The sequence below is a fragment of the Spea bombifrons genome, chromosome 1 (genome assembly GCF_027358695.1).
Source record: "Spea bombifrons isolate aSpeBom1 chromosome 1, aSpeBom1.2.pri, whole genome shotgun sequence".
Lineage (NCBI taxonomy): Eukaryota > Metazoa > Chordata > Amphibia > Anura > Pelobatidae > Spea > Spea bombifrons.
The window spans coordinates 71,163,875-71,183,403 of record NC_071087.1 but is presented as its reverse complement, the minus strand read 5'-3'; positions in this window follow the sequence as shown (position 1 = coordinate 71,183,403).

Below are 19,529 nucleotides of genomic sequence, written 5' to 3'. Positions count from 1 at the left end.
GATGAAGCTATCTACACCTAGCACCATACTTTTTTGCAAAAAAACTTTTTTTGTTTCTAATTCACCAAAACTGCTTTAAATCATGCCTTCAGCAGCCCAAATAACAACCAACATAAAAGTAATGTTTTGGGATGCAGTATGTGGAAGCTACACGCAATACAGTATTTGGATGAAAACATGAAGCTATCTACACCTAGCACCATACTTTTTTGCAAAAAAACTTTTTTTGTTTCTAATTCACCAAAACTGCTTTAAATCATGCCTTCAGCAGCCCAAATAACAACCAACATAAAAGTAATGTTGTGGGGTGCAGTATGTGGAAGCTACAAGCAATACAGTATTTGGATGAAAACATGAAGCTAGTAACACTTAGCACCATACTTTTTTGCAAAAAAAATTTTTTGTTTCTAATTCACCAAAACTGCTTTAAATCATGCCTTCAGCAGCCCAAATAACAACCAACATAAAAGTAATGTTGTGGGATGCAGTATGTGGAAGCTACACGCAATACAGTATTTGGATGAAAACATGAAGCTATCTACACCTAGCACCATACTATTTTGCAAAAAAACTTTTTTTGTTTCTAATTCACCAAAACTGCTTTAAATCATGCCTTCAGCAGCCCAAATAACAACCAACATAAAAGTAATGTTGTGGGGTGCAGTATGTGGAAGCTACAAGCAATACAGTATTTGGATGAAAACATGAAGCTAGTTACACTTAGCACCATACTTTTTTGCAAAAAAACTTTTTTTGTTTCTAATTCACCAAAACTGCTTTAAATCATGCCTTCAGCAGCCCAAATAACAACCAACATAAAAGTAATGTTGTGGGGTGCAGTATGTGGAAGCTACAAGCAATACAGTATTTGGATGAAAACATGAAGCTAGTAACACTTAGCACCATACTTTTTTGCAAAAAAACTTTTTTTGTTTCTAATTCACCAAAACTGCTTTAAATCATGCCTTCTGCAGCCCAAATAACAACCAACATAAAAGTAATGTTTTGGGATGCAATATGTGGAAGCTACACGCAATACAGTATTTGGATGAAAACATGAAGCTATCTACACCTAGCACCATACTTTTTTGCAAAAAAACTTTTTTTGTTTCTAATTCACCATAACTGCTTTAAATCATGCCTTCAGCAGCCCAAATAACAACCAACATAAAAGTAATGTTGTGGGATGCAGTATGTGGAAGCTACAAGCAATACAGTATTTGGATGAAAACATGAAGCTATCTACACCTAGCACCATACTTTTTTGCAAAAAAACTTTTTTTGTTTCTAATTCACCAAAACTGCTTTAAATCATGCCTTCAGCAGCCCAAATAACAACCAACATAAAAGTAATGTTGTGGGGTGCAGTATGTGGAAGCTACAAGCAATACAGTATTTGGATGAAAACATGAAGCTAGTAACACTTAGCACCATACTTTTTTGCAAAAAAACTTTTTTTGTTTCTAATTCACCAAAAGTGCTTTAAATCATGCCTTCTGCAGCCCAAATAACAACCAACATAAAAGTAATGTTGTGGGATGCAGTATGTGGAAGCTACAAGCAATACAGTATTTGGATGAAAACATGAATCTAGTTACACTTAGCACCATACTTTTTTGCAAAAAAACTTTTTTTGTTTCTAATTCACCAAAACTGCTTTAAATCATGCCTTCAGCAGCCCAAATAACAACCAACATAAAAGTAATGTTGTGGGGTGCAGTATGTGGAAGCTACAAGCAATACAGTATTTGGATGAAAACATGAAGCTAGTAACACTTAGCACCATACTTTTTTGCAAAAAAACTTTTTTTGTTTCTAATTCACCAAAACTGCTTTAAATCATGCCTTCAGCAGCCCAAATAACAACCAACATAAAAGTAATGTTGTGGGGTGCAGTATGTGGAAGCTACAAGCAATACAGTATTTGGATGAAAACATGAAGCTAGTAACACTTAGCACCATACTTTTTTGCAAAAAAACTTTTTTTGTTTCTAATTCACCAAAACTGCTTTAAATCATGCCTTCAGCAGCCCAAATAACAACCAACATAAAAGTAATGTTGTGGGGTGCAGTATGTGGAAGCTACAAGCAATACAGTATTTGGATGAAAACATGAAGCTAGTAACACTTAGCACCATACTTTTTTGCAAAAAAACTTTTTTTGTTTCTAATTCACCAAAACTGCTTTAAATCATGCCTTCAGCAGCCCAAATAACAACCAACATAAAAGTAATGTTGTGGGGTGCAGTATGTGGAAGCTACAAGCAATACAGTATTTGGATGAAAACATGAACTATCTACACCTAGCACCATACTTTTTTGCAAAAAAACTTTTTTTGTTTCTAATTCACCAAAACTGCTTTAAATCATGCCTTCAGCAGCCCAAATAACAACCAACATAAAAGTAATGTTGTGGGGTGCAGTATGTGGAAGCTACAAGCAATACAGTATTTGGATGAAAACATGAAGCTAGTTACACTTAGCACCATACTTTTTTGCAAAAAAACGTTTTTTGTTTCTAATTCACCAAAACTGCTTTAAATCATGCCTTCAGCAGCCCAAATAACAACCAACATAAAAGTAATGTTTTGGGATGCAGTATGTGGAAGCTACACGCAATACAGTATTTGGATGAAAACATGAAGCTATCTACACCTAGCACCATACTTTTTTGCAAAAAAACTTTTTTTGTTTCTAATTCACCAAAACTGCTTTAAATCATGCCTTCAGCAGCCCAAATAACAACCAACATAAAAGTAATGTTGTGGGGTGCAGTATGTGGAAGCTACAAGCAATACAGTATTTGGATGAAAACATGAAGCTAGTAACACTTAGCACCATACTTTTTTGCAAAAAAACTTTTTTTGTTTCTAATTCACCAAAACTGCTTTAAATCATGCCTTCTGCAGCCCAAATAACAACCAACATAAAAGTAATGTTTTGGGATGCAGTATGTGGAAGCTACACGCAATACAGTATTTGGATGAAAACATGAAGCTATCTACACCTAGCACCATACTTTTTTGCAAAAAAACTTTTTTTGTTTCTAATTCACCAAAACTGCTTTAAATCATGCCTTCAGCAGCCCAAATAACAACCAACATAAAAGTAATGTTGTGGGGTGCAGTATGTGGAAGCTACAAGCAATACAGTATTTGGATGAAAACATGAAGCTAGTAACACTTAGCACCATACTTTTTTGCAAAAAAACTTTTTTTGTTTCTAATTCACCAAAACTGCTTTAAATCATGCCTTCAGCAGCCCAAATAACAACCAACATAAAAGTAATGTTGTGGGGTGCAGTATGTGGAAGCTACAAGCAATACAGTATTTGGATGAAAACATGAAGCTAGTAACACTTAGCACCATACTTTTTTGCAAAAAAACTTTTTTTGTTTCTAATTCACCAAAACTGCTTTAAATCATGCCTTCAGCAGCCCAAATAACAACCAACATAAAAGTAATGTTGTGGGGTGCAGTATGTGGAAGCTACAAGCAATACAGTATTTGGATGAAAACATGAACTATCTACACCTAGCACCATACTTTTTTGCAAAAAAACTTTTTTTGTTTCTAATTCACCAAAACTGCTTTAAATCATGCCTTCAGCAGCCCAAATAACAACCAACATAAAAGTAATGTTGTGGGATGCAGTATGTGGAAGCTACAAGCAATACAGTATTTGGATGAAAACATGAAGCTATCTACACCTAGCACCATACTTTTTTGCAAAAAAACTTTTTTTGTTTCTAATTCACCAAAACTGCTTTAAATCATGCCTTCAGCAGCCCAAATAACAACCAACATAAAAGTAATGTTGTGGGGTGCAGTATGTGGAAGCTACAAGCAATACAGTATTTGGATGAAAACATGAACTATCTACACCTAGCACCATACTTTTTTGCAAAAAAACTTTTTTTGTTTCTAATTCACCAAAACTGCTTTAAATCATGCCTTCAGCAGCCCAAAAAACAACCAACATAAAAGTAATGTTGTGGGGTGCAGTATGTGGAAGCTACAAGCAATACAGTATTTGGATGAAAACATGAAGCTAGTTACACTTAGCACCATAGTTTTTTGCAAAAAAACTTTTTTTGTTTCTAATTCACCAAAACTGCTTTAAATCATGCCTTCAGCAGCCCAAATAACAACCAACATAAAAGTAATGTTTTGGGATGCAGTATGTGGAAGCTACACGCAATACAGTATTTGGATGAAAACATGAAGCTATCTACACCTAGCACCATACTTTTTTGCAAAAAAACTTTTTTTGTTTCTAATTCACCAAAACTGCTTTAAATCATGCCTTCAGCAGCCCAAATAACAACCAACATAAAAGTAATGTTGTGGGGTGCAGTATGTGGAAGCTACAAGCAATACAGTATTTGGATGAAAACATGAAGCTAGTAACACTTAGCACCATACTTTTTTGCAAAAAAACTTTTTTGTTTCTAATTCACCAAAACTGCTTTAAATCATGCCTTCAGCAGCCCAAATAACAACCAACATAAAAGTAATGTTGTGGGGTGCAGTATGTGGAAGCTACAAGCAATACAGTATTTGGATGAAAACATGAAGCTAGTAACACTTAGCACCATACTTTTTTGCAAAAAAACTTTTTTTGTTTCTAATTCACCAAAACTGCTTTAAATCATGCCTTCAGCAGCCCAAATAACAACCAACATAAAAGTAATGTTTTGGGATGCAGTATGTGGAAGCTACACGCAATACAGTATTTGGATGAAAACATGAAGCTATCTACACCTAGCACCATACTTTTTTGCAAAAAAACTTTTTTTGTTTCTAATTCACCAAAACTGCTTTAAATCATGCCTTCAGCAGCCCAAATAACAACCAACATAAAAGTAATGTTGTGGGGTGCAGTATGTGGAAGCTACAAGCAATACAGTATTTGGATGAAAACATGAAGCTAGTAACACTTAGCACCATACTTTTTTGCAAAAAAACTTTTTTTGTTTCTAATTCACCAAAACTGCTTTAAATCATGCCTTCTGCAGCCCAAATAACAACCAACATAAAAGTAATGTTGTGGGATGCAGTATGTGGAAGCTACAAGCAATACAGTATTTGGATGAAAACATGAATCTAGTTACACTTAGCACCATACTTTTTTGCAAAAAAACTTTTTTTGTTTCTAATTCACCAAAACTGCTTTAAATCATGCCTTCAGCAGCCCAAATAACAACCAACATAAAAGTAATGTTGTGGGGTGCAGTATGTGGAAGCTACAAGCAATACAGTATTTGGATGAAAACATGAAGCTAGTAACACTTAGCACCATACTTTTTTGCAAAAAAACTTTTTTTGTTTCTAATTCACCAAAACTGCTTTAAATCATGCCTTCAGCAGCCCAAATAACAACCAACATAAAAGTAATGTTGTGGGGTGCAGTATGTGGAAGCTACAAGCAATACAGTATTTGGATGAAAACATGAAGCTATCTACACCTAGCACCATACTTTTTTGCAAAAAAACTTTTTTTGTTTCTAATTCACCAAAACTGCTTTAAATCATGCCTTCAGCAGCCCAAATAACAACCAACATAAAAGTAATGTTGTGGGGTGCAGTATGTGGAAGCTACAAGCAATACAGTATTTGGATGAAAACATGAACTATCTACACCTAGCACCATACTTTTTTGCAAAAAAACTTTTTTTGTTTCTAATTCACCAAAACTGCTTTAAATCATGCCTTCAGCAGCCCAAATAACAACCAACATAAAAGTAATGTTGTGGGGTGCAGTATGTGGAAGCTACAAGCAATACAGTATTTGGATGAAAACATGAAGCTAGTTACACTTAGCACCATACTTTTTTGCAAAAAAACGTTTTTTGTTTCTAATTCACCAAAACTGCTTTAAATCATGCCTTCAGCAGCCCAAATAACAACCAACATAAAAGTAATGTTGTGGGGTGCAGTATGTGGAAGCTACAAGCAATACAGTATTTGGATGAAAACATGAAGCTAGTTACACTTAGCACCATACTTTTTTGCAAAAAAACGTTTTTTGTTTCTAATTCACCAAAACTGCTTTAAATCATGCCTTCAGCAGCCCAAATAACAACCAACATAAAAGTAATGTTTTGGGATGCAGTATGTGGAAGCTACACGCAATACAGTATTTGGATGAAAACATGAAGCTATCTACACCTAGCACCATACTTTTTTGCAAAAAAACTTTTTTTGTTTCTAATTCACCAAAACTGCTTTAAATCATGCCTTCTGCAGCCCAAATAACAACCAACATAAAAGTAATGTTGTGGGATGCAGTATGTGGAAGCTACAAGCAATACAGTATTTGGATGAAAACATGAATCTAGTTACACTTAGCACCATACTTTTTTGCAAAAAAACTTTTTTTGTTTCTAATTCACCAAAACTGCTTTAAATCATGCCTTCAGCAGCCCAAATAACAACCAACATAAAAGTAATGTTGTGGGGTGCAGTATGTGGAAGCTACAAGCAATACAGTATTTGGATGAAAACATGAAGCTAGTTACACTTAGCACCATACTTTTTTGCAAAAAAACTTTTTTTGTTTCTAATTCACCAAAACTGCTTTAAATCATGCCTTCAGCAGCCCAAATAACAACCAACATAAAAGTAATGTTGTGGGGTGCAGTATGTGGAAGCTACAAGCAATACAGTATTTGGATGAAAACATGAAGCTATCTACACCTAGCACCATACTTTTTTGCAAAAAAACTTTATTTGTTTCTTATTCACCAAAACTGCTTTAAATCATGCCTTCAGCAGCCCAAATAACAACCAACATAAAAGTAATGTTGTGGGATGCAGTATGTGGAAGCTACAAGCAATACAGTATTTGGATGAAAACATGAAGCTATCTACACCTAGCACCATACTTTTTTGCAAAAAAACTTTTTTTGTTTCTAATTCACCAAAACTGCTTTAAATCATGCCTTCAGCAGCCCAAATAACAACCAACATAAAAGTAATGTTGTGGGGTGCAGTATGTGGAAGCTACAAGCAATACAGTATTTGGATGAAAACATGAACTATCTACACCTAGCACCATACTTTTTTGCAAAAAAACTTTTTTTGTTTCTAATTCACCAAAACTGCTTTAAATCATGCCTTCAGCAGCCCAAAAAACAACCAACATAAAAGTAATGTTGTGGGGTGCAGTATGTGGAAGCTACAAGCAATACAGTATTTGGATGAAAACATGAAGCTAGTTACACTTAGCACCATAGTTTTTTGCAAAAAAACTTTTTTTGTTTCTAATTCACCAAAACTGCTTTAAATCATGCCTTCAGCAGCCCAAATAACAACCAACATAAAAGTAATGTTTTGGGATGCAGTATGTGGAAGCTACACGCAATACAGTATTTGGATGAAAACATGAAGCTATCTACACCTAGCACCATACTTTTTTGCAAAAAAACTTTTTTTGTTTCTAATTCACCAAAACTGCTTTAAATCATGCCTTCAGCAGCCCAAATAACAACCAACATAAAAGTAATGTTGTGGGGTGCAGTATGTGGAAGCTACAAGCAATACAGTATTTGGATGAAAACATGAAGCTAGTTACACTTAGCACCATAGTTTTTTGCAAAAAAACTTTTTTTGTTTCTAATTCACCAAAACTGCTTTAAATCATGCCTTCAGCAGCCCAAATAACAACCAACATAAAAGTAATGTTGTGGGGTGCAGTATGTGGAAGCTACACGCAATACAGTATTTGGATGAAAACATGAAGCTAGTTACACTTAGCACCATACTTTTTTGCAAAAAAACGTTTTTTGTTTCTAATTCACCAAAACTGCTTTAAATCATGCCTTCAGCAGCCCAAATAACAACCAACATAAAAGTAATGTTTTGGGATGCAGTATGTGGAAGCTACACGCAATACAGTATTTGGATGAAAACATGAAGCTATCTACACCTAGCACCATACTTTTTTGCAAAAAAACTTTTTTTGTTTCTAATTCACCAAAACTGCTTTAAATCATGCCTTCAGCAGCCCAAATAACAACCAACATAAAAGTAATGTTGTGGGGTGCAGTATGTGGAAGCTACAAGCAATACAGTATTTGGATGAAAACATGAAGCTAGTAACACTTAGCACCATACTTTTTTGCAAAAAAACTTTTTTTGTTTCTAATTCACCAAAACTGCTTTAAATCATGCCTTCTGCAGCCCAAATAACAACCAACATAAAAGTAATGTTGTGGGATGCAGTATGTGGAAGCTACAAGCAATACAGTATTTGGATGAAAACATGAATCTAGTTACACTTAGCACCATACTTTTTTGCAAAAAAACTTTTTTTGTTTCTAATTCACCAAAACTGCTTTAAATCATGCCTTCAGCAGCCCAAATAACAACCAACATAAAAGTAATGTTGTGGGGTGCAGTATGTGGAAGCTACAAGCAATACAGTATTTGGATGAAAACATGAAGCTAGTAACACTTAGCACCATACTTTTTTGCAAAAAAACTTTTTTTGTTTCTAATTCACCAAAACTGCTTTAAATCATGCCTTCAGCAGCCCAAATAACAACCAACATAAAAGTAATGTTGTGGGGTGCAGTATGTGGAAGCTACAAGCAATACAGTATTTGGATGAAAACATGAAGCTAGTAACACTTAGCACCATACTTTTTTGCAAAAAAACTTTTTTTGTTTCTAATTCACCAAAACTGCTTTAAATCATGCCTTCAGCAGCCCAAATAACAACCAACATAAAAGTAATGTTGTGGGGTGCAGTATGTGGAAGCTACAAGCAATACAGTATTTGGATGAAAACATGAAGCTAGTAACACTTAGCACCATACTTTTTTGCAAAAAAACTTTTTTTGTTTCTAATTCACCAAAACTGCTTTAAATCATGCCTTCAGCAGCCCAAATAACAACCAACATAAAAGTAATGTTGTGGGGTGCAGTATGTGGAAGCTACAAGCAATACAGTATTTGGATGAAAACATGAAGCTAGTTACACTTAGCACCATACTTTTTTGCAAAAAAACGTTTTTTGTTTCTAATTCACCAAAACTGCTTTAAATCATGCCTTCAGCAGCCCAAATAACAACCAACATAAAAGTAATGTTTTGGGATGCAGTATGTGGAAGCTACACGCAATACAGTATTTGGATGAAAACATGAAGCTATCTACACCTAGCACCATACTTTTTTGCAAAAAAACTTTTTTTGTTTCTAATTCACCAAAACTGCTTTAAATCATGCCTTCAGCAGCCCAAATAACAACCAACATAAAAGTAATGTTGTGGGATGCAGTATGTGGAAGCTACAAGCAATACAGTATTTGGATAAAAACATGAATCTAGTTACACTTAGCACCATACTTTTTTGCAAAAAAACTTTTTTTGTTTCTAATTCACCAAAACTGCTTTAAATCATGCCTTCAGCAGCCCAAATAACAACCAACATAAAAGTAATGTTGTGGGGTGCAGTATGTGGAAGCTACAAGCAATACAGTATTTGGATGAAAACATGAAGCTAGTAACACTTAGCACCATACTTTTTTGCAAAAAAACTTTTTTTGTTTCTAATTCACCAAAACTGCTTTAAATCATGCCTTCAGCAGCCCAAATAACAACCAACATAAAAGTAATGTTGTGGGGTGCAGTATGTGGAAGCTACAAGCAATACAGTATTTGGATGAAAACATGAAGCTATCTACACCTAGCACCATACTTTTTTGCAAAAAAACTTTTTTTGTTTCTAATTCACCAAAACTGCTTTAAATCATGCCTTCAGCAGCCCAAATAACAACCAACATAAAAGTAATGTTGTGGGGTGCAGTATGTGGAAGCTACAAGCAATACAGTATTTGGATGAAAACATGAACTATCTACACCTAGCACCATACTTTTTTGCAAAAAAACTTTTTTTGTTTCTAATTCACCAAAACTGCTTTAAATCATGCCTTCAGCAGCCCAAATAACAACCAACATAAAAGTAATGTTGTGGGGTGCAGTATGTGGAAGCTACAAGCAATACAGTATTTGGATGAAAACATGAAGCTAGTTACACTTAGCACCATACTTTTTTGCAAAAAAACGTTTTTTGTTTCTAATTCACCAAAACTGCTTTAAATCATGCCTTCAGCAGCCCAAATAACAACCAACATAAAAGTAATGTTTTGGGATGCAGTATGTGGAAGCTACACGCAATACAGTATTTGGATGAAAACATGAAGCTATCTACACCTAGCACCATACTTTTTTGCAAAAAAACTTTATTTGTTTCTTATTCACCAAAACTGCTTTAAATCATGCCTTCAGCAGCCCAAATAACAACCAACATAAAAGTAATGTTGTGGGATGCAGTATGTGGAAGCTACAAGCAATACAGTATTTGGATGAAAACATGAAGCTATCTACACCTAGCACCATACTTTTTTGCAAAAAAACTTTTTTTGTTTCTAATTCACCAAAACTGCTTTAAATCATGCCTTCAGCAGCCCAAATAACAACCAACATAAAAGTAATGTTGTGGGGTGCAGTATGTGGAAGCTACAAGCAATACAGTATTTGGATGAAAACATGAACTATCTACACCTAGCACCATAGTTTTTTGCAAAAAAACTTTTTTTGTTTCTAATTCACCAAAACTGCTTTAAATCATGCCTTCAGCAGCCCAAATAACAACCAACATAAAAGTAATGTTGTGGGGTGCAGTATTTGAAAGCTACAAGCAATACAGTATTTGGATGAAAACATGAAGCTATCTACACCTAGCACCATACTTTTTTGCAAAAAAACTTTTTTTGTTTCTAATTCACCAAAACTGCTTTAAATCATGCCTTCAGCAGCCCAAAAAACAACCAACATAAAAGTAATGTTGTGGGGTGCAGTATGTGGAAGCTACAAGCAATACAGTATTTGGATGAAAACATGAAGCTAGTTACACTTAGCACCATAGTTTTTTGCAAAAAAACTTTTTTTGTTTCTAATTCACCAAAACTGCTTTAAATCATGCCTTCAGCAGCCCAAATAACAACCAACATAAAAGTAATGTTTTGGGATGCAGTATGTGGAAGCTACACGCAATACAGTATTTGGATGAAAACATGAAGCTATCTACACCTAGCACCATACTTTTTTGCAAAAAAACTTTTTTTGTTTCTAATTCACCAAAACTGCTTTAAATCATGCCTTCAGCAGCCCAAATAACAACCAACATAAAAGTAATGTTGTGGGGTGCAGTATGTGGAAGCTACAAGCAATACAGTATTTGGATGAAAACATGAAGCTAGTAACACTTAGCACCATACTTTTTTGCAAAAAAACTTTTTTTGTTTCTAATTCACCAAAACTGCTTTAAATCATGCCTTCAGCAGCCCAAATAACAACCAACATAAAAGTAATGTTGTGGGGTGCAGTATGTGGAAGCTACAAGCAATACAGTATTTGGATGAAAACATGAAGCTAGTAACACTTAGCACCATACTTTTTTGCAAAAAAACTTTTTTTGTTTCTAATTCACCAAAACTGCTTTAAATCATGCCTTCAGCAGCCCAAATAACAACCAACATAAAAGTAATGTTGTGGGGTGCAGTATGTGGAAGCTACAAGCAATACAGTATTTGGATGAAAACATGAAGCTAGTAACACTTAGCACCATACTTTTTTGCAAAAAAACGTTTTTTGTTTCTAATTCACCAAAACTGCTTTAAATCATGCCTTCTGCAGCCCAAATAACAACCAACATAAAAGTAATGTTGTGGGATGCAGTATGTGGAAGCTACAAGCAATACAGTATTTGGATGAAAACATGAATCTAGTTACACTTAGCACCATACTTTTTTGCAAAAAAACTTTTTTTGTTTCTAATTCACCAAAACTGCTTTAAATCATGCCTTCAGCAGCCCAAATAACAACCAACATAAAAGTAATGTTGTGGGGTGCAGTATGTGGAAGCTACAAGCAATACAGTATTTGGATGAAAACATGAAGCTAGTAACACTTAGCACCATACTTTTTTGCAAAAAAACTTTTTTTGTTTCTAATTCACCAAAACTGCTTTAAATCATGCCTTCAGCAGCCCAAATAACAACCAACATAAAAGTAATGTTGTGGGGTGCAGTATGTGGAAGCTACAAGCAATACAGTATTTGGATGAAAACATGAAGCTATCTACACCTAGCACCATACTTTTTTGCAAAAAAACTTTTTTTGTTTCTAATTCACCAAAACTGCTTTAAATCATGCCTTCAGCAGCCCAAATAACAACCAACATAAAAGTAATGTTGTGGGGTGCAGTATGTGGAAGCTACAAGCAATACAGTATTTGGATGAAAACATGAACTATCTACACCTAGCACCATACTTTTTTGCAAAAAAACTTTTTTTGTTTCTAATTCACCAAAACTGCTTTAAATCATGCCTTCAGCAGCCCAAATAACAACCAACATAAAAGTAATGTTGTGGGGTGCAGTATGTGGAAGCTACAAGCAATACAGTATTTGGATGAAAACATGAAGCTAGTTACACTTAGCACCATACTTTTTTGCAAAAAAACGTTTTTTGTTTCTAATTCACCAAAACTGCTTTAAATCATGCCTTCAGCAGCCCAAATAACAACCAACATAAAAGTAATGTTTTGGGATGCAGTATGTGGAAGCTACAAGCAATACAGTATTTGGATGAAAACATGAAGCTAGTAACACTTAGCACCATACTTTTTTGCAAAAAAACTTTTTTTGTTTCTAATTCACCAAAACTGCTTTAAATCATGCCTTCTGCAGCCCAAATAACAACCAACATAAAAGTAATGTTGTGGGATGCAGTATGTGGAAGCTACAAGCAATACAGTATTTGGATGAAAACATGAAGCTAGTAACACTTAGCACCATACTTTTTTGCAAAAAAACTTTTTTTGTTTCTAATTCACCAAAACTGCTTTAAATCATGCCTTCAGCAGCCCAAATAACAACCAACATAAAAGTAATGTTGTGGGGTGCAGTATGTGGAAGCTACAAGCAATACAGTATTTGGATGAAAACATGAAGCTATCTACACCTAGCACCATACTTTTTTGCAAAAAAACTTTTTTTGTTTCTAATTCACCAAAACTGCTTTAAATCATGCCTTCAGCAGCCCAAATAACAACCAACATAAAAGTAATGTTGTGGGATGCAGTATGTGGAAGCTACACGCAATACAGTATTTGGATGAAAACATGAAGCTATCTACACCTAGCACCATAATTTTTTGCAAAAAAACTTTTTTTGTTTCTAATTCACCAAAACTGCTTTAAATCATGCCTTCAGCAGCCCAAATAACAACCAACATAAAAGTAATGTTGTGGGATGCAGTATGTGGAAGCTACAAGCAATACAGTATTTGGATGAAAACATGAAGCTATCTACACCTAGCACCATACTTTTTTGCAAAAAAACTTTTTTTGTTTCTAATTCACCAAAACTGCTTTAAATCATGCCTTCAGCAGCCCAAATAACAACCAACATAAAAGTAATGTTGTGGGGTGCAGTATGTGGAAGCTACAAGCAATACAGTATTTGGATGAAAACATGAAGCTAGTAACACTTAGCACCATACTTTTTTGCAAAAAAACTTTTTTTGTTTCTAATTCACCAAAACTGCTTTAAATCATGCCTTCAGCAGCCCAAATAACAACCAACATAAAAGTAATGTTGTGGGGTGCAGTATGTGGAAGCTACAAGCAATACAGTATTTGGATGAAAACATGAAGCTAGTAACACTTAGCACCATACTTTTTTGCAAAAAAACTTTTTTTGTTTCTAATTCACCAAAACTGCTTTAAATCATGCCTTCAGCAGCCCAAATAACAACCAACATAAAAGTAATGTTGTGGGGTGCAGTATGTGGAAGCTACAAGCAATACAGTATTTGGATGAAAACATGAAGCTAGTTACACTTAGCACCATACTTTTTTGCAAAAAAACTTTTTTTGTTTCTAATTCACCAAAACTGCTTTAAATCATGCCTTCAGCAGCCCAAATAACAACCAACATAAAAGTAATGTTGTGGGGTGCAGTATGTGGAAGCTACAAGCAATACAGTATTTGGATGAAAACATGAAGCTAGTTACACTTAGCACCATACTTTTTTGCAAAAAAACTTTTTTTGTTTCTAATTCACCAAAACTGCTTTAAATCATGCCTTCAGCAGCCCAAATAACAACCAACATAAAAGTAATGTTGTGGGGTGCAGTATGTGGAAGCTACTCTCTTGGGATAGATTATTTAATAAACTACCAGGATCTATTACTTGGTCCAGGGCGATGTCACTTGGTTCCTTGAGATATGTTCTTCCAGACCTAGATATAGATTACTGGAATGGCAAACATATTTTTTCTATTAATGATTTCTTTAAGAATAATTCGGCTCTATCATTTACAAAATTACAAAAAAAATATAATTTAGATGCTGACAGGCAATGTGATTATGACTTCATTCTTCAAATTATTCAAGAACGATTTAATATATCTGATTTTGATGTGGATCAGTCTCATTTAGCTTTGACTGATATAGAGACAGTTTATATTAATGCCCCGGACCTGACAGGTACTATCTCATTGTGTTACTCTTCCCTCTCCTCGAAGGTTTCAGAAAAACTTAAATTTTTATCGGCCTGGGAAGAGGAATTAGGTAAAACATACGATCTAGCTGTCTGGAATGATGTGTTCTCGGGACTAAGGGGCATAACACAATGCGCACAACATTTTGAAAATCATTTTAAGATAATATACAGATGGTACCTGACCCCGGAAAGACTTTTTCGCATGAAGATGACTACAAGTTTTAAATGTTGGAGAGGCTGTAATGGCCCAGGTAATCTCCTTCATATTTTTTGGGATTGTCCATTAATTAATCCTATGTGGGACTCTTTATTACCAATAATTAGACTTATAAATAGCGAGATTGAGGTACTTGGGCCAGAACTATGTATTTTTAAACATTTTCCGTCTGATTTGCCTAAAATAGATAAGATCATCATAGGTCATTTGCTGATTGCAGCTACTATCCTTATCCCTAAATATTGGAAAACAGGAGTTGTTCCGACTATAAAAGAAATCTTGTATATGACTTTGGAGAATAAATCTTATGAATCTTCCATTAGGCCACCCTCAGCTTTTAAAACACAACTTTTATTTTTTTGGGACACCTGGGAAGAGAAAATTAGAAAGAAATTTTTACTTTAGTTTATCTTTTTTGTTCCTTTAGATTATTATTTTTTTAATTTTGCATTTCTGCACGCTTCTTCTTAATCTTTCATCCATATGTATTTTTTTTATATGGCGAGATAACTTTGGTTAAAGTGAAGACAGAGACTTCCGGATTGAAGATTTTAATAATTTACATTTCCATTTTACCCCCCTGTTTTTTCCCCCCTTGTTTTTTTTTCTCTTTCGAGTGATAATTGTTGTAACTACTATTTCCCAATTCTATGGTTTCAATTTGAATTATTATTGTACACTGTATATTGTATGTGCGATACTGTTTGACAGTCTCATCTGTTTGATGTTATAATTACATTTACTTTTGTTTTGTATTTTATAAAACTGTAATAAAAAATATTTGAAAAGTATGTGGAAGCTACAAGCAATACAGTATTTGGATGAAAACATGAAGCTATCTACACCTAGCACCATACTTTTTTGCAAAAAAACTTTATTTGTTTCTTATTCACCAAAACTGCTTTAAATCATGCCTTCAGCAGCCCAAATAACAACCAACATAAAAGTAATGTTGTGGGATGCAGTATGTGGAAGCTACAAGCAATACAGTATTTGGATGAAAACATGAAGCTATCTACACCTAGCACCATACTTTTTTGCAAAAAAACTTTTTTTGTTTCTAATTCACCAAAACTGCTTTAAATCATGCCTTCAGCAGCCCAAATAACAACCAACATAAAAGTAATGTTGTGGGGTGCAGTATGTGGAAGCTACAAGCAATACAGTATTTGGATGAAAACATGAACTATCTACACCTAGCACCATACTTTTTTGCAAAAAAACTTTTTTTGTTTCTAATTCACCAAAACTGCTTTAAATCATGCCTTCAGCAGCCCAAATAACAACCAACATAAAAGTAATGTTGTGGGGTGCAGTATGTGGAAGCTACAAGCAATACAGTATTTGGATGAAAACATGAAGCTAGTTACACTTAGCACCATACTTTTTTGCAAAAAAACTTTTTTTGTTTCTAATTCACCAAAACTGCTTTAAATCATGCCTTCAGCAGCCCAAATAACAACCAACATAAAAGTAATGTTGTGGGGTGCAGTATGTGGAAGCTACAAGCAATACAGTATTTGGATGAAAACATGAAGCTAGTTACACTTAGCACCATACTTTTTTGCAAAAAAACTTTTTTTGTTTCTAATTCAACAAAACTGCTTTAAATCATGCCTTCAGCAGCCCAAATAACAACCAACATAAAAGTAATGTAGTGGGATGCAGTATGTGGAAGCTACACGCAATACAGTATTTCGATGAAAACATGAAGCTAGTTACACTTAGCACCATACTTTTTTGCAAAAAAACTTTTTTTGTATCTAATTCACCAAAACTGCTTTAAATCATGCCTTCAGCAGCCCAAATAACAACCAACATAAAAGTAATGTTGTGGGGTGCAGTATGTGGAAGCTACAAGCAATACAGTATTTGGATGAAAACATGAAGCTATCTACTTTTCAAATGATGAAGCTATCTACACCTAGCACCATACTTTTTTGCAAAAAAACTTTTTTTGTTTCTAATTCACCAAAACTGCTTTAAATCATGCCTTCAGCAGCCCAAATAACAAGCAACATAAAAGTAATGTTGTGGGATGCAGTATGTGGAAGCTACACGCAATACAGTATTTGGATGAAAACATGAACTATCTACACCTAGCACCATACTTTTTTGCAAAAAAACTTTTTTTGTTTCTAATTCACCAAAACTGCTTTAAATCATGCCTTCAGCAGCCCAAATAACAACCAACATAAAAGTAATGTTGTGGGGTGCAGTATGTGGAAGCTACAAGCAATACAGTATTTGGATGAAAACATGAAGCTATCTACTTTTCAAATGATGAAGCTATCTACACCTAGCACAATACTTTTTTGCAAAAAAACTTTTTTTGTTTCTAATTCACCAAAACTGCTTTAAATCATGCCTTCAGCAGCCCAAATAACAACCAACATAAAAGTAATGTTTTGGGATGCAGTATGTGGAAGCTACACGCAATACAGTATTTGGATGAAAACATGAAGCTATCTACACCTAGCACCATACTTTTTTGCAAAAAAACTTTTTTTGTTTCTAATTCACCAAAACTGCTTTAAATCATGCCTTCAGCAGCCCAAATAACAACTAACATAAAAGTAATGTTGTGGGATGCAGTATGTGGAAGCTACAAGCAATACAGTATTTGGATGAAAACATGAAGCTATCTACACCTAGCACCATACTTTTTTGCAAAAAAACTTTTTTTGTTTCTAATTCACCAAAACTGCTTTAAATCATGCCTTCAGCAGCCCAAATAACAACCAACATTAAAGTAATGTTGTGGGGTGCAGTATGTGGAAGCTACAAGCAATACAGTATTTGGATGAAAACATGAAGCTATCTACTTTTCAAATGATGAAGCTATCTACACCTAGCACTATACTTTTTTGCAAAAAAACTTTTTTTGTTTCTAATTCACCAAAACTGCTTTAAATCATGCCTTCAGCAGCCCAAATAACAACCAACATAAAAGTAATGTTGTGGGGTGCAGTATGTGGAAGCTACACGCAATACTTTGGATGAAAACATGAAGCTATCTACACCTAGCACCATACTTTTTTGCAAAAAAACTTTATTTGTTTCTTATTCACTAAAACTGCTTTAAATCATGCCTTCAGCAGCCCAAATAACAACCAACATAAAAGTAATGTTGTGGGATGCAGTATGTGGAAGCTACAAGCAATACAGTATTTGGATGAAAACATGAAGCTATCTACTTTTCAAATGATGAAGCTATCTACACCTAGCACCATACTTTTTTGCAAAAAAACTTTTTTTGTTTCTAATTCACCAAAACTGCTTTAAATCATGCCTTTAGCTGCCCAAATAACAACCAACATTAAAGTAATGTTGTGGGGTGCAGTATGTGGAAGCTACAAGCAATACAGTATTTGGATGAAAACATGAAGCTATCTACTTTTCAAATGATGAAGCTATCTACACCTAGCACCATACTTTTTTGCAAAAAACTTTTTTTGTTTCTTATTCACCAAAACTGCTTTAAATCATGCCTTCAGCAGCCCAAATAACAACCAACATAAAAGTAATGTTGTGGGATGCAGTATGTGGAAGCTACAAGCAATACAGTATTTGGATGAAAACATGAAGCTAGTTACACCTAGCACCATATTCTTTGCAAAAAAACTTTTTTTGTTTCTAATTCACCAAACCTGCTTTAAATCATGCATTCAGCAGCCCAAATAACAACCAACATAAAAGTAATGTTGTGGGATGCAGTATGTGGAAGCTACACGCAATACAGTATTTGGATGAAAACATGAAGCTATCTACACCTAGCACCATACTATTTTGCAAAAAAACTTTTTTTGTTTCTAATTCACCAAAACTGCTTTAAATCATGCCTTCAGCAGCCCAAATAACAACCAACATAAAAGTAATGTTGTGGGGTGCAGTATGTGGAAGCTACAAGCAATACAGTATTTGGATGAAAACATGAAGCTAGTAACACTTAGCACCATACTTTTTTGCAAAAAAACTTTTTTTGTTTCTAATTCACCAAAACTGCTTTAAATCATGCCTTCAGCAGCCCAAATAACAACCAACATAAAAGTAATGTTGTGGGATGCAGTATGTGGAAGCTACAAGCAATACAGTATTTGGATGAAAACATGAAGCTATCTACACCTAGCACCATACTTTTTTGCAAAAAAACTTTTTTTGTTTCTAATTCACCAAAACTGCTTTAAATCATGCCTTCAGCAGCCCAAATAACAACCAACATAAAAGTAATGTTGTGGGGTGCAGTATGTGGAAGCTACAAGCAATACAGTATTTGGATGAAAACATGAAGCTAGTAACACTTAGCACCATACTTTTTTGCAAAAAACTTTTTTTGTTTCTAATTCACCAAAACTGCTTTAAATCATGCCTTCTGCAGCCCAAATAACAACCAACATAAAAGTAATGTTGTGGGATGCAGTATGTGGAAGCTACAAGCAATACAGTATTTGGATGAAAACATGAATCTAGTTACACTTAGCACCATACTTTTTTGCAAAAAAACTTTTTTTGTTTCTAATTCACCAAAACTGCTTTAAATCATGCCTTCAGCAGCCCAAATAACAACCAACATAAAAGTAATGTTGTGGGGTGCAGTATGTGGAAGCTACAAGCAATACAGTATTTGGATGAAAACATGAAGCTAGTAACACCTAGCACCATACTTTTTTGCAAAAAAAACTTTTTTTGTTTCTAATTCACCAAAACTGCTTTAAATCATGCCTTCAGCAGCCCAA